This window comes from Coloeus monedula (assembly GCF_965178545.1).
Source record: "Coloeus monedula genome assembly, contig: HAP1_SCAFFOLD_63, whole genome shotgun sequence".
Classification (NCBI taxonomy): domain Eukaryota; kingdom Metazoa; phylum Chordata; class Aves; order Passeriformes; family Corvidae; genus Coloeus; species Coloeus monedula.
Genome location: NW_028120825.1, coordinates 405,115 through 426,416, shown reverse-complemented (window position 1 = coordinate 426,416; position 21,302 = coordinate 405,115).

Sequence of the window (21,302 nt, the reverse complement as noted above, 5' to 3'; positions counted from 1 at the left end):
AGAAGCAGCAAGAACAGAGTTGGAAGCAGGCTCCAGCCGGGTAAGGCAGACACCAAATCCTTTGGAACTGGGCAGGGGTGGGAAGAACGAATTCTTACATTTGTAGCCCAGGGATTCCTGAGCAGGATCCCGGCAGGGAAGACTGCAGGGATCAGGCTGGGGCCTGATCGCAGCTGGGGGCAGCGAGCCTTGGAATTGGCTGAAGGGAAGAAAGAGGGATCCTTTGAGCACAAGGATCAGGTGTCAAATGCGGAGATGGCATCAGACAATTCCTCGGGAGGGTTTAGTTCCTGGGCCAAATCGATCTCCTGCCTTGTGAAGGAGCTCAGAGAGCTGGGAAGAGCCCAAGCAACGCAGGGAATGCACCGGCAGATAAAAGTGCCGGGGAACGGTGGGGAAAAGCATCCGAACAGGGGGCCTCGTTTTGTACAGGGACGGTGCAAAAAATTGTCCGAAAGAATAGGAATGGAATGGGATTTTACGTATTCCTCGGAGGCCACAATCCAGTGGGAAGGCTGAGAGAAAGAAACAAGGCCTAAAAAGGCAGATGAGCCAAATCTGCCCAAAGCCTCCAATGGCCACATTCCCTGGCATTGCTGAGGACTTCAGCCAAGCTCCAAGCAAAAGGTGAGCCCCTGATTTTGGTGCCAAGGGAAACTCCAAGTTAAGAATGATCCAAATATGAAGCGCTTCTCACAAAACTCAGCTTTGCAAACCTTTCTTTGGGCTAAAAAAGAAAAGATGGGAATGCCCTTGGCAGAAAAGCAGCTGTGAGGCACAGCAGGCTTCAAATGCCTGTCAGCAGGAGCTCCAGGAGAAACGGCTGCTGGCTCCGGGCATCCTGGGCTTTCCAGGCAGGTTTTGTAGCGGATTGCAAGGCAGTTTTCCTGCCTCTGGGGGGTGGCACCTGCATCCCGCTGGAAAGGGAAAATGTGGAGAGAGGGGCAAGCGGGAAGACGGTTGCTGCTGTGTGTCCTTGGATTGCAGTTCCTCCCGGTGAGTCTGTGCTGCTGGAAGTTTGAAGGAGATCAGTCCTGGAGTACGTGTGGGTTCACCTGTGGGGTTTGGGAGCGACGCCGGCCATGAAATTCCAGGGATGTTCCCTTTGCTGGAGTGAGAAGCAGTGGAAGCACTTTGCTGTCTGCTTCTTCATCGCCTTCGCCTCGGTCCCCTGGGGCTCCAGGTAATCCCCTCTCACCTTTGCTTTTCCAAGGGTCTCTAAATGAGGGCTTGAGCTTTGGTGTAGCTCCCTTTACAGGGAAGATCTGTTCCAGGAAAGGTCTCCTGGTCTGGACCGATGGCGTTGCAGGAAGAGCAGGAAACCCCGCAGCTCCTGTGGCTCCCTCATCCGATTTGCCTGCAGGCAGCAGCAAGGATCATTCCCAAGTGTCATCCCCTGGCTCCGTGACTCGGTGAGGTTGTGTTCCCCCAAAGGCCAGGGGCCGCTTTGTTTTGCGGCTCACGAAAGTCCAGCTCGGTGGTGCTGGGTTTGGTTTTTGTGTGTAATGAAGGCACTAAAAAATTCCCCTCCTTCACTGGCACAGCCCTGGAGTGGGAGCAGATTCCCCTTATCCCGCAGTTATCCCGCTCCTGCCCTGGATCCCTGCGGTGCCGTGTGTTCTCCAAGCTCACAGCACTGCTGGCTCTAAACAAGAAAAACAATCCCTGTTCCTTCTCTTCTCCGTCCTTGATGTTCCCAGGCCCTGCATCTCCCTGGCTATTCCCTGTGGGAGTCTTCATCTCCATCCCACCTTATCCCGATCAGATAAGGGTCTGAGACGTGTTTAGCAGCAAATGCATTCCTGTGAAGAAAGCCAAGAGCAAAGAGCATCCAGATGCAGAGAAGTCTTTAGAAAAGCGTTGCAGACGTGCAAATGAGGGATGTGTCTTCCTGCATCTCCTGTTGTTTTTCTCTGTCACGTTTTGGAAGGGTTTCTCTCAGTGATTTCCTGCAGTCCAGGTGCGTCCCTTCTTTTGTCCAAATCCAGTGCCAGAGGATCGAACAACTGACGAGTGGGGCCTGGGATGAAAACGGTTCTCCTAAAATGAGGGAAACAATGCTAGAAGAGAAATGAGCATCCTTTTAATGCCTGGAATAAAAATGCTGGAAAAGGGCACTTTTTATTTGATATGGTGTCATTCTCCTTTTTTTTTCCATAGCTAAAACTCCACGGTGAGCAATCAGAGCAGAAATAGGAAATGCAGGAGTCTTGGATTCCACAGTGGGATTAACTTCCCTTTTCTGCTCTCTTTCAGGACAGGAAAAACCACTGAACTCGCCCCATCTTTGGGACCAAGAGCTTTGGTGCTGGAGTAGGCAAAGCCAGCTAGGGCCCCCCTTGTCCTGCCCATGGTGTGGGTCAGGGACAGGCTCCTCTTCTCCTCTGCGCTGGGATGAACTGCCTAGGGAATGCTATTTCTGACAGCCCGGTCCTAGCCCCGGCTACTGGAAATGGGCGGAGGTGAAGAGGCAAGTGCCAGAGTTGCTTGGGGATGATGGAATTGTGGTGTTTGGCTGTGCCCAGAGGGGCAGGTTGGGCATTTCTGTGTGTCTGAGGACCGGTTTGGGTGCTGGGGAGCCCGGGGAGCCGAGCTCTCAGTGCATTCCCAGCTCACCCGGGGGTGGGAGCTGGTGCAGGGCTCTGGTCGGGCTCGGGGCAGGCCCTGGCCCCGGCACAGACACGCTGGGGTGGTTTGGGGCCGCTTGGGGAGCACTGGGAAGAAAATGAGGGATGGTGCTGGGCGGAGCGATCGGCCTGCGCTCGTGTCAGCGCAGCCGTGCAGGGCACTGGGATCTGGGTAAAACACCGGCTCTCCTGGTGTTCAGGGAAGCAAGGTCTGTATTTATCCATACATATTTATCCCTACATATTTATCCCTATATTTATCCATGGATTATCCATATATGTTTATCCATATACATTTATCCATATTTTTATCCACGTATTTACCCATGAATTTATCCCTATATTTACCCATGTATTTACCCAGGTATTTTATGAACACTCAAGTGCCATATCCATGTATTTTATGAGCACTTCCAGGGTTGGTGACTCCACCACTGCCCTGGGCAGCTGTTCCAGCGCTGGACAACCCTTCCCATGCTGGGCCAGGAGATGGATTCTGGAAATGCAGACTCTGAGGAGCTGGGGATTAAGGCAGCATTGGATTCCTTTATTCTCCCAGAAGGATAAAGGAGATTTATCCCCAGACGAACCAGAGGTGATCACACTGAGGTCATCAGTGGGATTTCTTCCTTACTCCCACAAATACCCACTGGGGTGACAGAGTTCCCTACAAGGGCGGTGTTGGAAGGAGCTGCTGGAATGTTTTGCTGTTTATTGGGATCCACAGGATGTTTGGTGTCTCTCAGAGCTGTTCCAGGCTTTCCACAGACCCAAACGCTCCTCACACTTCTCCTCAGAGTAGAGAGGTTTCCCAGAGTGCTGGTTTTTAATTTCAGATGCTGGGATAACGACACGGCTTCAGGAGGCAGGAGACTCATTGTGCTGTGCCTCAGTCCAGGCAGGGACAACCCCCAGCTAATAAAAACCTCTTTAAAGCACAAAAAGTCCCATTAAACTGATATTATAAAGGCTGCAAATTGAAGCAGGCCTCAATCAGAAAGCAGCAGAATTTAATTCCCCCCCCTTGCCCATTTGCATGATGATCTCCTTCCTAATTGCCCATCTACGCTTTTCCCACAGAAGTGCTGTCCCGAGGTTGGAGATGGTTCCAGCTTTATGGAGCTTTGATCTTTATCTGGTTTTACTTTTTACAGGGCACAGAACCCGAGAGTGGCAGCTGCTTTCCTCTTGTTCCTCCTGTGGCAGTGAACTGCTCTTCCCGAGGACGGCTGCAGGAATTCTCAGGCAGCAGAACGTATGGAATGCCAGGCACGCTACAGAATTCCAGTGGGAGCAGCAGGAACTTCTGTTCTTTACTGGCAGGGCTGTGCCATGAAGGGGAGCTCGGAGATATTGGTCAGCTCAGGGAATGAGCCTGGCTCATGGTAAGGAAATTCACTGTGCAGTTACTTCGGGCCCTTCTCCTTCTCCTTCTCCTCCTTCTCCTCCTTCTCCTCCTTCTCCTCCTCCTTCTCCTTCTCCTTCTCCTCCTCCTTCTCCTCCTCCTTCTCCTTCTCCTTCTCCTTCTCCTTCTCCTTCTCCTTCTCCTTCTCCTTCTCCTTCTCCTTCTCCTTCTCCTTCTCCTTCTCCTTCTCCTTCTCCTTCTCCTTCTCCTTCTCCTTCTCCTTCTCCTTCTCCTTCTCCTTCTCCTTCTCCTTCTCCTTCTCCTTCTTTCTCCCTCTCTTCCCAACACCAGTTCCAGACCTCAGTATAATCCATGTTCCCACAGCCTGACCTTGCAGTTTTCCCAGTTTAGCAGCCCCAGCCACACTTGCAGCCTCTCTGTCTGGACTTTGTCTTGCTGAAATCTCCCTTTGTTGATCCTTTGCTGCCTCACCTTTTATCCAGCAATAACGTGCAGTGGGTGGAAGCTTCTCAGAATTCCCTCCCTGTTCCACTGGAAACATTCCCAAGTGGAAGCAGCTGCACTGCCCATCAGCACTTGCCTGCTTTTAGGGGTGGTTGAGGCATGAAGGATGCAACAAATGGAGTTGGCTCCAAGGGGATGAAATGCTCCCCCTGAGGCTGCTCAGAGAGCTGGAGCTGAGGAATCCGGGTGGGAATCACTCCAAGAAAAAGGAAGGAAAAGAGAGCAGAGGAACAGGGATGCAATTCCAACCTCTCCAAGGACTGGGATGGGCACATTCACCAACACCATTTAATCTAGACACGATTTCTTCTTTGCCTCTGGCTGCCAGGAGCAGGATGAGCAGTTTAATGAGTTTAAATAGTGAATAGTTTAATTAGCTGGAAGAGACTGGATCAATAGCTGCTTAAACAAACAACTGGATCCCTGTTTCCAAGCTTGGATGTAGTTTTGGAAGGTTCCTGGCAGTTTGGCAGGGATTAGTGATGCTGAGAATGTGCTTTTTTGTGGGTTTGGGGCTTTTACTCCTGTTCACGTGGCTGCTCTTTTTCTTGTTGAGTGGAAAACAGGAGGGAAAGAGCAACGATGGAAGGAATTCCACTCTTGCTGCTTGAAGGGATGGATCAGGAAGGGAACAGGCTGCAGGGAATTTGGAGTGCAAACTGAGATCTCTCCGATATTTTCGGCTCAGTCAGTCCATCAGTGCTTGGTGGCTGTTTAGGCCACGTGCAAGGTGAATGATGGTGCACATGGCAGAGCTGCTGGTGGCTCCTTCCCCTGCCCGGCTGTCAGTCACCCTGCAGGGTGCTGGAGCAGCGTGCCAGAGGCCGTGGATCCTATGGATCCCGTGGATCCCAGGGGCGTGATCAGGAGCCTGGGCCTGCTGGCCACTCCTTGCTCTCTCTTACCCTGATTTTTCAGCTCTGCAGCGAATCCAGCTTGAGTTTTTCAACCCCCTAGAAACCCAGGGACCTTTCATGTCTGTTCTCAGATCTGGGATTTAAATCCAGCCCTTATCAAAGCACCCCGTGACCAGGCAGGCCCTGAATCCCAGCAGGGATCTGATAAAGAGGGACCTGACATCCTAAAGAAACCCTTTGAAATCCTGCTGGGATTGATTTGTATCCATAATGGAGCCCCGAGCTCTCTGCCAGGGAGAGATGAAGCTGCTCCTTTGCTTTATTATCCTCAGGCCCTTCCCAGCTTTGAGGGAAATTCAGTCCCTCTTCAAGCCCCAAAATCATGGAAAAGCTCCTTTGTATCCTCTCCACAGCCCCTACGTGGATTAATCAACTTTTTATTTGATATGGTGTCATTCTCCTTTTTTTTCCATGGCTAAAACTCCACGGTGAGCAATCAGAGCAGAAATAGGAAATGCAGGAGTCTTGGATTCCACAGTGGGATTAACTTCCCTTTTCTGCTCTCTTTCAGGACAGGAAAAACCACTGAACTCGCCCCATCTTTGGGACCAAGAGCTTTGGTGCTGGAGTAGGCAAAGCCAGCTAGGGCCCCCCTTGTCCTGCCCATGGTGTGGGTCAGGGACAGGCTCCTCTTCTCCTCTGCGCTGGGATGAACTGCCTAGGGAATGCTATTTCTGACAGCCCGGTCCTAGCCCCGGCTACTGGAAATGGGCGGAGGTGAAGAGGCAAGTGCCAGAGTTGCTTGGGGATGATGGAATTGTGGTGTTTGGCTGTGCCCAGAGGGGCAGGTTGGGCATTTCTGTGTGTCTGAGGACCGGTTTGGGTGCTGGGGAGCCCGGGGAGCCGAGCTCTCAGTGCATTCCCAGCTCACCCGGGGGTGGGAGCTGGTGCAGGGCTCTGGTCGGGCTCGGGGCAGGCCCTGGCCCCGGCACAGACACGCTGGGGTGGTTTGGGGCCGCTTGGGGAGCAATGGGAAGAAAATGAGGGATGGTGCTGGGCAGAGCGATCGGCCTGTGCTCGTGTCAGCGCAGCCGTGCAGGGCACTGGGATCTGGGTAAAACACCGGCTCTCCTGGTGTTCAGGGATGCAAGGTCTGAGGGACCGGATTTACTTGGGGTTTTCCAGGACAGCAGGAAGAAGAGGAAATGTGGTGCCAGAGGTGCGTCCCATCAGGTTGCAGTTCCCTCTTTCCCATTTCCATTTCCTCCTCAGTGCAGGTGTCCCCTGCAGCCCATGAGCACGGGGCCGGTGACAACTCCCTGTCTGTAGAGGGATTCCTTATGGAACAAGGGCAGATGACACTTGTGTGAGGCTTACGACTGTTAGAATTAGACCGGGATGGGTTTAAGGAAAACTAGAATCGTGTGTTAATCTTGCTGGTCAATGAACAAATGGAATCCACACTTCTATAAGAAAAAATAGAGTGTATGGAGCATATAGAAGAAGCTGTTTTTGCCTGCTGCTGCTGCTTGGCTGTATCATGTAACCCCATTCGAACTCTGCCTTCAAGACAGCTGTGAGACCGTGAAATAAAGAACTCAGCAGAACAGCAGCCTCCTCTGCTCTTTCACCCTGGTCCGTGAAGGAGGGGTACCCTGTCAAAGGCTCAACACTTGCCTTTCTGACTTTGTTTCTAAATTTCTACCTTTCTAATTTTGTTTGTTTCTATTTTTTTTGTTTGTTTGTTTCTAACTTTGTTTGTTTTCAACTTTCTCCCTTTAGAAATTTGTTTGTTTCTTGTATTTTACCTCTTTGTTTGTTTCTAAATTTCTGCCGTTGTAACTTTGTTTCTAACTTTCTACTTTTAAAATTTCATTTGTTTTTAACTTTTTACCATTCCTCCCAGCGAGGGCTGTGTGCAGAATACTAAAACCTGTTAAGTTCTTCACTTTTACGTCTATAGGCAAATGCTACTGATTTAGATGTAAATTCATTTTGAAATGAGCCAGCCCTCTCTGTCTACTCTGTCGCATACAGCAATATAAGAAGCTGGGAATAGAGATCCGCAGGTTTTGAGAATAAGGAGCCGGCGTTTTTCTGTAGGAAGGAAAGCAGCAAGCGCCTGGCCCCAGGAGCCGAGACGCTCGGGCTGCAGGAGCTGCAGAGCGCCCGGAGCCGGCTTTTCCCTGTGCTCTGTGCCTGCCCCCGGGCTGAGCTGGGCGGCGCTGCTGCCGCCCGGTGCCGGCTGAGCCGAGAGGGCGGCGGCCTCGGTGGCTGCCGAGCGTGGCAAGGAGCGGGAGCGAGCGGGGCCGGGTCTGTCAGCGGAGGGGAGGGGCGAAGGGCGGTTCGCAGCGCCAAGGGACACGGCCGTGCACGAGCGGGGCCACAGCTATGGAAAGGAACGGGCGCCGTGCGGGGCGGCGACCGCGGGGAATGACAGCGCGGGGGGCGGCCCGGCGGGGCCGGTTTTGCCGGGCAGCAGAGGCGCGGTCGCAGCGCGACCCGGGCGGGAGGCACCGGGCGGGCACGGTCGGAATCGAGCCGCCCGCGTGTCGCTCTCAAGGAGGCGGCTCGGAAAGGAAGGCGCAGTTCCGCGCTCTCGGGACGGCGTTAAGTGACGTTTTTATTAGAATATGACAGTCTTTATTTTATTTTATTATTTTATTATCTGCCAGGACCTTGCAGAGGGTGGTTTACACTTCCGCCACACTCAAGATGGCGGACGCAGTAGGCCCCGTGCGAGAGGTGTCCCTGCCGATGCCTGCCGCCGGTCGCGGAGCCGTCGCCCGCCTCCGGCGCGGCTGACCCCGCCAGCCGTGTCCTCGCACCGGGAAGCACGGCGGAAAATCGCGCGGAAAGCGCGGGGCCGGCGTCGGAGTTGGGGCCGGATTCAGGCAGCCGACTAGACAGAAGCCCTTGTGAGGGGCGGCGGGAGCCCTAAGTGTACCACACTAAAGATGGCGGCTCGACCGGAAGTGGCTTCTGCCAGCACCCAAGATGGCGGCGAAGGGCGGAAGTGTCGTCACTGCCACACTCAAGATGGCGGTCGTGTGCACTGTTTTCTGACCTTCTCAATATGGCGGCAGGGAAGGCCCCCCCCAAGCTGCGTCTATTCGGCTGCCTGAACGCGACGCCGACGCCGACGCCAGCCCAGCGCTTGCACGCAATTTTCTGAGGCGTTTCCCGCTACGCGGACACCGACTGTGGGGTCAGCGGCGCCTGGGGCAGGCGGGAGCATTCAGGCAGTCGAATAGACGGAGCGGGGGGGGGGGGGGGGGTCCTTCCGGCCGCCATCTTGAGAAGGTCGAATAGCCACATCGGTGCGGTACCGGTGACTTCCGCCCTTCTTCGCCAGGAGCGGCGATGGCGGGGAGCCCGGGGAGCAGCGCTGCCGGGCCGGGGGCACCGGGGCGGGTGCTCCGGGCTCGGAGGTGAGCGGGGAACGGGGACAGCCCCGAGCGGACGGTGGGGGCCGCGGGGGATCGGTATTCCGGCACAGGGATGAGTGTTCTGGCACAGGGGTGGCTGTCCCGGCACAGGGATGCGTTCATGGACTGTCTAATAATATTATTTAACGATCGTGCAAGGAGATCTGTATAAAAAAATCCTCCGTGGTCATCCTTCTCCCAGCCCCGCTGTGTTTTCAGGATCTTGGGGGAAGCGTTTGGGTCTGAACAAGGCTCTCGGGCACAGGGTGGGATTCTTGGGGTGCAGGGCCAGGATTTGGACTCGATGCTCCCTGTGGGTCCCTTGCAGCCCAGGAAATGCTGCGATCCTGTGCCTCTGAGGGTGAAATAAAGGGGAGCGGTGGCGTTTGTGCCCGCTGTGTTCACGGCCCCGCCGGCTCAGGGCGGGTTAAAGGCGCAGCTGCCCCGAGACAGCGGGACCGGCCGGGGCTGCTCGCTCCCGGTGCTGCCGCCTCGTGGGGAGAGCCCGGCACTGCAGCCCGCGCAGGCGCTGGACCACGGGATGGGCGTGGAACAGCAGCGCAGGGGATGCTGAGGCAGCCCAGGGAATGCTGCGGTCCCAGGGAAGGCTGAGGCGTCCCCTGCCCGGGGCACTCGGCAGCAAAGCCCTGATGTTGAGCAGAAAAAGGAAAGTTCTGGGTTAGTGGGAGGAGGTTTCTGGAATGGAGCTGGGACAGGTGCTGATCCACGCATGGAATCACGGGCTGGTTTGGCTTGGAAGGGACCACCAGGATCATTTACACTCTGTTTGTTGTCTGATTGCACAGCGAAGAACATCCAGAACTGCCGCCTCACCCTCACGGACAGCAGGAATGTCTTCCATAGCTCTTGTTTTGGAATGGGAATGGCTGTTGGGAGCTCTGGCAGGACCAGGTAAGAAGAGAAATGGGATCATTGTGGCTGCTGCTGGAGGTGGTTTTCTGCTTTCCGGCTGTTCTTCTCATTGATCCTTTCACAGCAGTGTTCTAGGGCACATTTGAGGGTAATTCCAGGAATCTGAAACCAGATAAAAACTGGTGGGGAAAAAATGTGAACGCGATCCATTTCTGGTAGTTCCAAGCTTCTCCCACAACACCGTTCCAGGGGAAAGCTGATGAAAGGGTAAAGATGCAGAGGAACAAGTGCTGTAAAGCCCCCTGGCGCTCTGAGAGAGCAAACCTTCCAGTACTCCCAGCAGATCTCTTGGAGAAAGTGTGGGATCGCAAGGTTTTCCAGGAAAGCAAAACAAGGGTGGAGATGAGGGAATGGGCTTCCAGTTCTTCCTTGAGCTGAAAGCCTGGGGGAATTGAGAGGGGCCACAAGAACTGTTTGTGTAGGCAAATGGGAGTTTGGGGGCTGAATCTGAGTTTCCCTCTGGGGCATTTTTGAGGGAAAAGCTGAGGTGCTGTTTAAGGGAGAGAATGCAGATTTTTGGGGTGGAAAAGGTTGAATCAATATTGTAGAGGAAGTAAAACGCTGGGGGTAAAAGTGGATGCAGTCTGGAGGGGACAGATTGAATATTTTGGAGGCAAAATGGGGAACTGAGTAGTGGAGAGATGGGGAACATTTTGGAGGCAACACTTGACAAACTCTCTGGGGTGGAGAACGACCACATTGAGGGAAAAATGAGGTGATGAGCAGTGGGCACGTAGGGAAGGTCGTGGGGGTAAATCTTGAGAAAAGCCCCGTGGTATTCAAGAAATCCTTGGAAGCAGGACTGAGGAATTCAGTGGTGGAAAAATAGGGGAATTTTGCGGGGGTAAAACTTTAAAAGATCTAAGAGTTGAGAGTGTGTGTTTTTAGGTAGAAAGGATGTCTTGTTGAAGTTGGGCGTCTGGATTGTGGCATTTATGGATCCAGAAAGTAGAAGATAAAGGAGACTCCCAAAGCCTCGGTAGCTGTGTTAAGAAATCCGTCCCAGGGAAGAAAGGTACCTAAACCTCCTAGAAGTAGGGACTAATTAGCATGGGAAGGGGAAAACCCACCCCCAGTGGGAGAGAGCGCGCCGGGTAAGGGAAGAGAAGGATGCCCTTAAGAAGAAGTAGGGAAGGTGAATTTCTCGGCTTGCTGAAATGTATCCAAAAGTTTGGAACCTGGGTCTGTGTGGAGGCCGGGATTTTCTCGGCCATATGCAGAGCCCAGCACTAGGAATAAAGGAATTCCAGGCTTTACAACGCCAAAAATGCAGTACCAGAGAGTTCTGTTATCCCGAGGACTTGGGGGATACTTGGCAAAAATTTCCGGGGGCCCAGGCTGGACCGAGCTTTTAACGCTCCCCGGATTCACGGGATCGGGGATTCCAGCGTGCCCTGCACGGGTTTTTTCAGGGAAGTCCCAAATCCTTCGTGTGAGCACGAAGCAGAATCCCCTGGGAGCTGTGAAGGCAACAGGATATTTCTTGGGAATTTTGAAGGGTTGGGTGAGTCCTCAGTGTTAGGTTGGAATGAACGCAAATTGTCCGGGAGTTGCTGGTTTGGGGATGGCCGGGTCTGGGTTTGGATTTGTGGGCACCGAGTGTTCCTTGTGTCAGCTTTAGGTCTTCTGGATTGGTGGGAATTGTCAGAGAAAAGAGAAGGCAATTGAAATGCGGAGCTCCATTCCCGGAGAAATGGTCAGGATGGGAGCGGGAAGGCTGTGGAGCTGCTGGGAGCTCGTGGAGAACGAAAGGATCTGAGGCCTGGAGGCAAAAGCTGTGGAACAAAGCCTGAAAAGGGTGTGGGGTGGGGCGGGAGGGGGAGGAGGGCACCGTGGTGGGGGGAAAGAGGGAAAGGATCCCTGCTCCGGGAATCCAGCAGGGACCAGGAGAGGATCATTTTCCATCCACTGCTCTCAGTGGAATCCTAATAAGGACGGTGGAAGGGAAGTGATTCGTTTGTTCTTAGGTTTGGAATGAAAGGTGCTCTTGCGGAGGGGACTATTGACCTGTTAAAATTCTGTTGGATACAGGAAAAGAGGGAGGAAGCAAGCAGCTGGGGAATGAAGGGGTGGATTTTTTGGTGGATACAGGGAAAGACACGGGAAGGGGCTCTCAAGTAAAATACACCTCACGGGCAGCACCAGGAGAAGCCTCAAGTGCCCTTTTTTTCCAAGCTCTGACATTCCAGAGGAGTAAGCAGTGGTCAGCCCATCACTTTCTGTATTCCTTGGATGCCCAGTGCTTCGTTGGGAAGAGATAATATTTGGAAATGAACAAATCCGGGGATGTAATTTCCTGATAGTAAAGCCCCAGAGAGCCTGGTTTTGATATCCTTCCAGCACCCAAACGCAGCAGAGGGAATCCTGGCGGAGCTGGAAAACGCTGTCGCTCCGTCGGTGGAATTCCTGGGAACTGGAAAGCAGCAGAAGCAGCAAGAACAGAGTTGGAAGCAGGCTCCAGCCGGGTAAGGCAGACACCAAATCCTTTGGAACTGGGCAGGGGTGGGAAGAACGAATTCTTACATTTGTAGCCCAGGGATTCCTGAGCAGGATCCCGGCAGGGAAGACTGCAGGGATCAGGCTGGGGCCTGATCGCAGCTGGGGGCAGCGAGCCTTGGAATTGGCTGAAGGGAAGAAAGAGGGATCCTTTGAGCACAAGGATCAGGTGTCAAATGCGGAGATGGCATCAGACAATTCCTCGGGAGGGTTTAGTTCCTGGGCCAAATCGATCTCCTGCCTTGTGAAGGAGCTCAGAGAGCTGGGAAGAGCCCAAGCAACGCAGGGAATGCACCGGCAGATAAAAGTGCCGGGGAACGGTGGGGAAAAGCATCCGAACAGGGGGCCTCGTTTTGTACAGGGACGGTGCAAAAAATTGTCCGAAAGAATAGGAATGGAATGGGATTTTACGTATTCCTCGGAGGCCACAATCCAGTGGGAAGGCTGAGAGAAAGAAACAAGGCCTAAAAAGGCAGATGAGCCAAATCTGCCCAAAGCCTCCAATGGCCACATTCCCTGGCATTGCTGAGGACTTCAGCCAAGCTCCAAGCAAAAGGTGAGCCCCTGATTTTGGTGCCAAGGGAAACTCCAAGTTAAGAATGATCCAAATATGAAGCGCTTCTCACAAAACTCAGCTTTGCAAACCTTTCTTTGGGCTAAAAAAGAAAAGATGGGAATGCCCTTGGCAGAAAAGCAGCTGTGAGGCACAGCAGGCTTCAAATGCCTGTCAGCAGGAGCTCCAGGAGAAACGGCTGCTGGCTCCGGGCATCCTGGGCTTTCCAGGCAGGTTTTGTAGCGGATTGCAAGGCAGTTTTCCTGCCTCTGGGGGGTGGCACCTGCATCCCGCTGGAAAGGGAAAATGTGGAGAGAGGGGCAAGCGGGAAGACGGTTGCTGCTGTGTGTCCTTGGATTGCAGTTCCTCCCGGTGAGTCTGTGCTGCTGGAAGTTTGAAGGAGATCAGTCCTGGAGTACGTGTGGGTTCACCTGTGGGGTTTGGGAGCGACGCCGGCCATGAAATTCCAGGGATGTTCCCTTTGCTGGAGTGAGAAGCAGTGGAAGCACTTTGCTGTCTGCTTCTTCATCGCCTTCGCCTCGGTCCCCTGGGGCTCCAGGTAATCCCCTCTCACCTTTGCTTTTCCAAGGGTCTCTAAATGAGGGCTTGAGCTTTGGTGTAGCTCCCTTTACAGGGAAGATCTGTTCCAGGAAAGGTCTCCTGGTCTGGACCGATGGCGTTGCAGGAAGAGCAGGAAACCCCGCAGCTCCTGTGGCTCCCTCATCCGATTTGCCTGCAGGCAGCAGCAAGGATCATTCCCAAGTGTCATCCCCTGGCTCCGTGACTCGGTGAGGTTGTGTTCCCCCAAAGGCCAGGGGCCGCTTTGTTTTGCGGCTCACGAAAGTCCAGCTCGGTGGTGCTGGGTTTGGTTTTTGTGTGTAATGAAGGCACTAAAAAATTCCCCTCCTTCACTGGCACAGCCCTGGAGTGGGAGCAGATTCCCCTTATCCCGCAGTTATCCCGCTCCTGCCCTGGATCCCTGCGGTGCCGTGTGTTCTCCAAGCTCACAGCACTGCTGGCTCTAAACAAGAAAAACAATCCCTGTTCCTTCTCTTCTCCGTCCTTGATGTTCCCAGGCCCTGCATCTCCCTGGCTATTCCCTGTGGGAGTCTTCATCTCCATCCCACCTTATCCCGATCAGATAAGGGTCTGAGACGTGTTTAGCAGCAAATGCATTCCTGTGAAGAAAGCCAAGAGCAAAGAGCATCCAGATGCAGAGAAGTCTTTAGAAAAGCGTTGCAGACGTGCAAATGAGGGATGTGTCTTCCTGCATCTCCTGTTGTTTTTCTCTGTCACGTTTTGGAAGGGTTTCTCTCAGTGATTTCCTGCAGTCCAGGTGCGTCCCTTCTTTTGTCCAAATCCAGTGCCAGAGGATCGAACAACTGACGAGTGGGGCCTGGGATGAAAACGGTTCTCCTAAAATGAGGGAAACAATGCTAGAAGAGAAATGAGCATCCTTTTAATGCCTGGAATAAAAATGCTGGAAAAGGGCACTTTTTATTTGATATGGTGTCATTCTCCTTTTTTTTTCCATAGCTAAAACTCCACGGTGAGCAATCAGAGCAGAAATAGGAAATGCAGGAGTCTTGGATTCCACAGTGGGATTAACTTCCCTTTTCTGCTCTCTTTCAGGACAGGAAAAACCACTGAACTCGCCCCATCTTTGGGACCAAGAGCTTTGGTGCTGGAGTAGGCAAAGCCAGCTAGGGCCCCCCTTGTCCTGCCCATGGTGTGGGTCAGGGACAGGCTCCTCTTCTCCTCTGTGCTGGGATGAACTGCCTAGGGAATGCTATTTCTGACAGCCCGGTCCTAGCCCCGGCTACTGGAAATGGGCGGAGGTGAAGAGGCAAGTGCCAGAGTTGCTTGGGGATGATGGAATTGTGGTGTTTGGCTGTGCCCAGAGGGGCAGGTTGGGCATTTCTGTGTGTCTGAGGACCGGTTTGGGTGCTGGGGAGCCCGGGGAGCCGAGCTCTCAGTGCATTCCCAGCTCACCCGGGGGTGGGAGCTGGTGCAGGGCTCTGGTCGGGCTCGGGGCAGGCCCTGGCCCCGGCACAGACACGCTGGGGTGGTTTGGGGACGCTTGGGGAGCCGTGGGAGGAAAATGAGGGATGGTGCTGGGCGGAGCGATCGGCCTGTGCTCGTGTCAGCGCAGCCGTGCAGGGCACTGGGATCTGGGTAAAACACCGGCTCTCCTGGTGTTCAGGGAAGCAAGGTCTGTATTTATCCATACATATTTATCCCTACATATTTATCCCTATATTTATCCATGGATTATCCATATATGTTTATCCATATACATTTATCCATATTTTTATCCACGTATTTACCCATGAATTTATCCCTATATTTACCCATGTATTTCCCCAGGTATTTTATGAACACTCAAGTGCCATATCCATGTATTTTATGAGCACTTCCAGGGTTGGTGACTCCACCACTGCCCTGGGCAGCTGTTCCAGCGCTGGACAACCCTTCCCATGCTGGGCCAGGAGATGGATTCTGGAAATGCAGACTCTGAGGAGCTGGGGATTAAGGCAGCATTGGATTCCTTTATTCTCCCAGAAGGATAAAGGAGATTTATCCCCAGACGAACCAGAGGTGATCACACTGAGGTCATCAGTGGGATTTCTTCCTTACTCCCACAAATACCCACTGGGGTGACAGAGTTCCCTACAAGGGCGGTGTTGGAAGGAGCTGCTGGAATGTTTTGCTGTTTATTGGGATCCACAGGATGTTTGGTGTCTCTCAGAGCTGTTCCAGGCTTTCCACAGACCCAAACGCTCCTCACACTTCTCCTCAGAGTAGAGAGGTTTCCCAGAGTGCTGGTTTTTAATTTCAGATGCTGGGATAACGACACGGCTTCAGGAGGCAGGAGACTCATTGTGCTGTGCCTCAGTCCAGGCAGGGACAACCCCCAGCTAATAAAAACCTCTTTAAAGCACAAAAAGTCCCATTAAACTGATATTATAAAGGCTGCAAATTGAAGCAGGCCTCAATCAGAAAGCAGCAGAATTTAATTCCCCCCCCTTGCCCATTTGCATGATGATCTCCTTCCTAATTGCCCATCTACGCTTTTCCCACAGAAGTGCTGTCCCGAGGTTGGAGATGGTTCCAGCTTTATGGAGCTTTGATCTTTATCTGGTTTTACTTTTTACAGGGCACAGAACCCGAGAGTGGCAGCTGCTTTCCTCTTGTTCCTCCTGTGGCAGTGAACTGCTCTTCCCGAGGACGGCTGCAGGAATTCTCAGGCAGCAGAACGTATGGAATGCCAGGCACGCTACAGAATTCCAGTGGGAGCAGCAGGAACTTCTGTTCTTTACTGGCAGGGCTGTGCCATGAAGGGGAGCTCGGAGATATTGGTCAGCTCAGGGAATGAGCCTGGCTCATGGTAAGGAAATTCACTGTGCAGTTACTTCGGGCCCTTCTCCTTCTCCTTCTCCTCCTTCTCCTCCTTCTCCTCCTTCTCCTCCTCCTTCTCCTTCTCCTTCTCCTCCTCCTTCTCCTCCTCCTTCTCCTTCTCCTTCTCCTTCTCCTTCTCCTTCTCCTTCTCCTTCTCCTTCTCCTTCTCCTTCTCCTTCTCCTTCTCCTTCTCCTTCTCCTTCTCCTTCTCCTTCTCCTTCTCCTTCTCCTTCTCCTTCTCCTTCTCCTTCTCCTTCTCCTTCTCCTTCTTTCTCCCTCTCTTCCCAACACCAGTTCCAGACCTCAGTATAATCCATGTTCCCACAGCCTGACCTTGCAGTTTTCCCAGTTTAGCAGCCCCAGCCACACTTGCAGCCTCTCTGTCTGGACTTTGTCTTGCTGAAATCTCCCTTTGTTGATCCTTTGCTGCCTCACCTTTTATCCAGCAATAACGTGCAGTGGGTGGAAGCTTCTCAGAATTCCCTCCCTGTTCCACTGGAAACATTCCCAAGTGGAAGCAGCTGCACTGCCCATCAGCACTTGCCTGCTTTTAGGGGTGGTTGAGGCATGAAGGATGCAACAAATGGAGTTGGCTCCAAGGGGATGAAATGCTCCCCCTGAGGCTGCTCAGAGAGCTGGAGCTGAGGAATCCGGGTGGGAATCACTCCAAGAAAAAGGAAGGAAAAGAGAGCAGAGGAACAGGGATGCAATTCCAACCTCTCCAAGGACTGGGATGGGCACATTCACCAACACCATTTAATCTAGACACGATTTCTTCTTTGCCTCTGGCTGCCAGGAGCAGGATGAGCAGTTTAATGAGTTTAAATAGTGAATAGTTTAATTAGCTGGAAGAGACTGGATCAATAGCTGCTTAAACAAACAACTGGATCCCTGTTTCCAAGCTTGGATGTAGTTTTGGAAGGTTCCTGGCAGTTTGGCAGGGATTAGTGATGCTGAGAATGTGCTTTTTTGTGGGTTTGGGGCTTTTACTCCTGTTCACGTGGCTGCTCTTTTTCTTGTTGAGTGGAAAACAGGAGGGAAAGAGCAACGATGGAAGGAATTCCACTCTTGCTGCTTGAAGGGATGGATCAGGAAGGGAACAGGCTGCAGGGAATTTGGAGTGCAAACTGAGATCTCTCCGATATTTTCGGCTCAGTCAGTCCATCAGTGCTTGGTGGCTGTTTAGGCCACGTGCAAGGTGAATGATGGTGCACATGGCAGAGCTGCTGGTGGCTCCTTCCCCTGCCCGGCTGTCAGTCACCCTGCAGGGTGCTGGAGCAGCGTGCCAGAGGCCGTGGATCCTATGGATCCCGTGGATCCCAGGGGCGTGATCAGGAGCCTGGGCCTGCTGGCCACTCCTTGCTCTCTCTTACCCTGATTTTTCAGCTCTGCAGCGAATCCAGCTTGAGTTTTTCAACCCCCTAGAAACCCAGGGACCTTTCATGTCTGTTCTCAGATCTGGGATTTAAATCCAGCCCTTATCAAAGCACCCCGTGACCAGGCAGGCCCTGAATCCCAGCAGGGATCTGATAAAGAGGGACCTGACATCCTAAAGAAACCCTTTGAAATCCTGCTGGGATTGATTTGTATCCATAATGGAGCCCCGAGCTCTCTGCCAGGGAGAGATGAAGCTGCTCCTTTGCTTTATTATCCTCAGGCCCTTCCCAGCTTTGAGGGAAATTCAGTCCCTCTTCAAGCCCCAAAATCATGGAAAAGCTCCTTTGTATCCTCTCCACAGCCCCTACGTGGATTAATCAACTTTTTATTTGATATGGTGTCATTCTCCTTTTTTTTCCATGGCTAAAACTCCACGGTGAGCAATCAGAGCAGAAATAGGAAATGCAGGAGTCTTGGATTCCACAGTGGGATTAACTTCCCTTTTCTGCTCTCTTTCAGGACAGGAAAAACCACTGAACTCGCCCCATCTTTGGGACCAAGAGCTTTGGTGCTGGAGTAGGCAAAGCCAGCTAGGGCCCCCCTTGTCCTGCCCATGGTGTGGGTCAGGGACAGGCTCCTCTTCTCCTCTGTGCTGGGATGAACTGCCTAGGGAATGCTATTTCTGACAGCCCGGTCCTAGCCCCGGCTACTGGAAATGGGCGGAGGTGAAGAGGCAAGTGCCAGAGTTGCTTGGGGATGATGGAATTGTGGTGTTTGGCTGTGCCCAGAGGGGCAGGTTGGGCATTTCTGTGTGTCTGAGGACCGGTTTGGGTGCTGGGGAGCCCGGGGAGCCGAGCTCTCAGTGCATTCCCAGCTCACCCGGGGGTGGGAGCTGGTGCAGGGCTGGGTGACAGCCTCTGGTCGGGCTCGGGGCAGGCCCTGGCCCTGGCACAGACACGCTGGGGTGGTTTGGGGCCGCTTGGGGAGCAATGGGAAGAAAATGAGGGATGGTGCTGGGCAGAGCGATCGGCCTGTGCTCGTGTCAGCGCAGCCGTGCAGGGCACTGGGATCTGGGTAAAACACCGGCTCTCCTGGTGTTCAGGGATGCAAGGTCTGAGGGACCGGATTTACTTGGGGTTTTCCAGGACAGCAGGAAGAAGAGGAAATGTGGTGCCAGAGGTGCGTCCCATCAGGTTGCAGTTCCCTCTTTCCCATTTCCATTTCCTCCTCAGTGCAGGTGTCCCCTGCAGCCCATGAGCACGGGGCCGGTGACAACTCCCTGTCTGTAGAGGGATTCCTTATGGAACAAGGGCAGATGACACTTGTGTGAGGCTTACGACTGTTAGAATTAGACCGGGATGGGTTTAAGGAAAACTAGAATCGTGTGTTAATCTTGCTGGTCAATGAACAAATGGAATCCACACTTCTATAAGAAAAAATAGAGTGTATGGAGCATATAGAAGAAGCTGTTTTTGCCTGCTGCTGCTGCTTGGCTGTATCATGTAACCCCATTCGAACTCTGCCTTCAAGACAGCTGTGAGACCGTGAAATAAAGAACTTAGCAGAACAGCAGCATCCTCTGCTCTTTCACCCTGGTCCGTGAAGGAGGGGTACCCTGTCAAAGGCTCAACACTTGCCTTTCTGACTTTGTTTCTAAATTTCTACCTTTCTAATTTTGTTTGTTTCTATTTTTTTTGTTTGTTTGTTTCTAACTTTGTTTGTTTTCAACTTTCTCCCTTTAGAAATTTGTTTGTTTCTTGTATTTTACCTCTTTGTTTGTTTCTAAATTTCTGCCGTTGTAACTTTGTTTCTAACTTTCTACTTTTAAAATTTCATTTGTTTTTAACTTTTTACCATTCCTCCCAGCGAGGGCTGTGTGCAGAATACTAAAACCTGTTAAGTTCTTCACTTTTACGTCTATAGGCAAATGCTACTGATTTAGATGTAAATTCATTTTGAAATGAGCCAGCCCTCTCTCTCTACTCTGTCGCATACAGCAATATAAGAAGCTGGGAATAGAGATCAGCAAGTTTTGAGAATAAGGAGCCGGCGTTTTTCTGTAGGAAGGAAAGCAGCAAGCGCCTGGCCGCAGGAGCCGAGACGCTCGGGCTGCAGGAGCTGCAGAGCGCCCGGAGCCGGCTTTTCCCTGTGCTCTGTGCCTGCCCCCGGGCTGAGCTGGGCGGCGCTGCTGCCGCCCGGTGCCGGCTGAGCCGAGAGGGCGGCGGCCTCGGTGGCTGCCGAGCGTGGCAAGGAGCGGGAGCGAGCGGGGCGGTGTCTGTCAGCGGAGGGGAGGGTCCCGAGAGCGGCCCCGGTGCGGCCCCGGTGCGCGGGGCGGGCCCGGCCCGGGAGAGAGGGGCGGGGCCCCGAGCGATGGAGCCGCCCCCGTGCCGGGCAGGGCGGGCCCCGGGGCCGGGCGGGGCCGGGGCTCTGGGGCGGGGCCGGGGCTCTGGGGCGGGGCCGAGCGGGGCCGGGGGCGGCTTCAGGGGCGGGGCCGGGCCCGGCTCAGGTGCGCGGGGCGGGGTCCGCACAGGTGCGCGGGGTCCCAGGGCGGCTGCGCAGGGCGGGGCCGAGGTGATTTAAGCCCCCGAAATCGCCCCTGCCGCCATTTGCTCCCTCAGAGCTCGGGGAGGCTGCGGCCGGGCCGGGCTCCCCCGGCGTGGCCCGGGAGAGGCCCCCGCTCCCCCTCTTTCTTCCCCGTCTTTCTTCCCCCTCTTTCTCCTGCCCTTATCCTCCTCCTTCTTCCCCCGCTTATCACCTCTTTCCTACCCCCCCCAGTTTCTTTCTCTCTCCCCCACACCCTCCCTGTCTCTCCCAGCCCCCTGCCTGCCCTCTCCCCAGCGCCCCCCCACCCTCTCTCCCTGCTCCCCTGTGCATCCCCGACCCCCCCCGCCTCCTTTCTCCCCCACCCCTCCTTTCTCCCCTCTCCGTACCCCGTTCCCCAACCCGACTCCCCTCTCTTCCTCCTCCTCTGACCATCATCCCTCCCCCTCACCCGACCTTTCCCTTCCCCCCCTCGTTCTCCCCAACCCACCCCGACTCCTCTCCCTACCCCATCTCATCCCTCCCCGTTCCCTCTTTCCCCCGCAGCCGCGGGGCTCGGGGCGCCGGAGAATAAAGCCCAGAGGGCCGGAGCCCGGCGCCCCTGCCCTCGCTGGAGCCTCGCACGGGGGACCCGCTCGGCGGGTCCCCCGTGCAGTACAAAAACAGCGCCGGGGCTCCGGCTTTCCACACATCACACTGGGGATCCCCTCCTCAGGAGGGGTTCCCGGGGGGGGTGGTGGGTTTTGGGGAGGGGGGTGGGTTGGGGTGGGCCCCCTCCTCAGGAGGGGTTCCCGGGGGGGTGGTGGGTTTCGGGGAGGGGGGTGGGTTGGGGTTGGGGTGGGCCCCCTCCTTAGGAGGGGGTCCCGGGGGGGTGGGTGGGATGGGCCCCCTCCGGAGGAGGGGGTCCCGGGAGGGGGTCAGGGTGGGCCCCCTCCGGAGGAGGGGGTCCGGGGGAGGGGGGTGGGGCGGAGGGGGGACTTTCCCCCCCTCCAGTCCCCGCCCCCTCTCTCGGACCTCCTCCTCCGGACGGGGCTCCCCCCGGCCCCCTCCCGGGACCCCCTCCTCCGGACCGGGGCCCCGGGGGGAGGGAGGGGGGGGGCGGGTGGGGTGGGGGGGGGTCCGGGCGGGAGGGGCTGTTGGTTTGGCCTGTGAGCTCTATGTCTGTTCATGCTACAGAGTGACGTGACCCCCTCTGCTTCCCCCCCCCCCCACCCCCCTCCC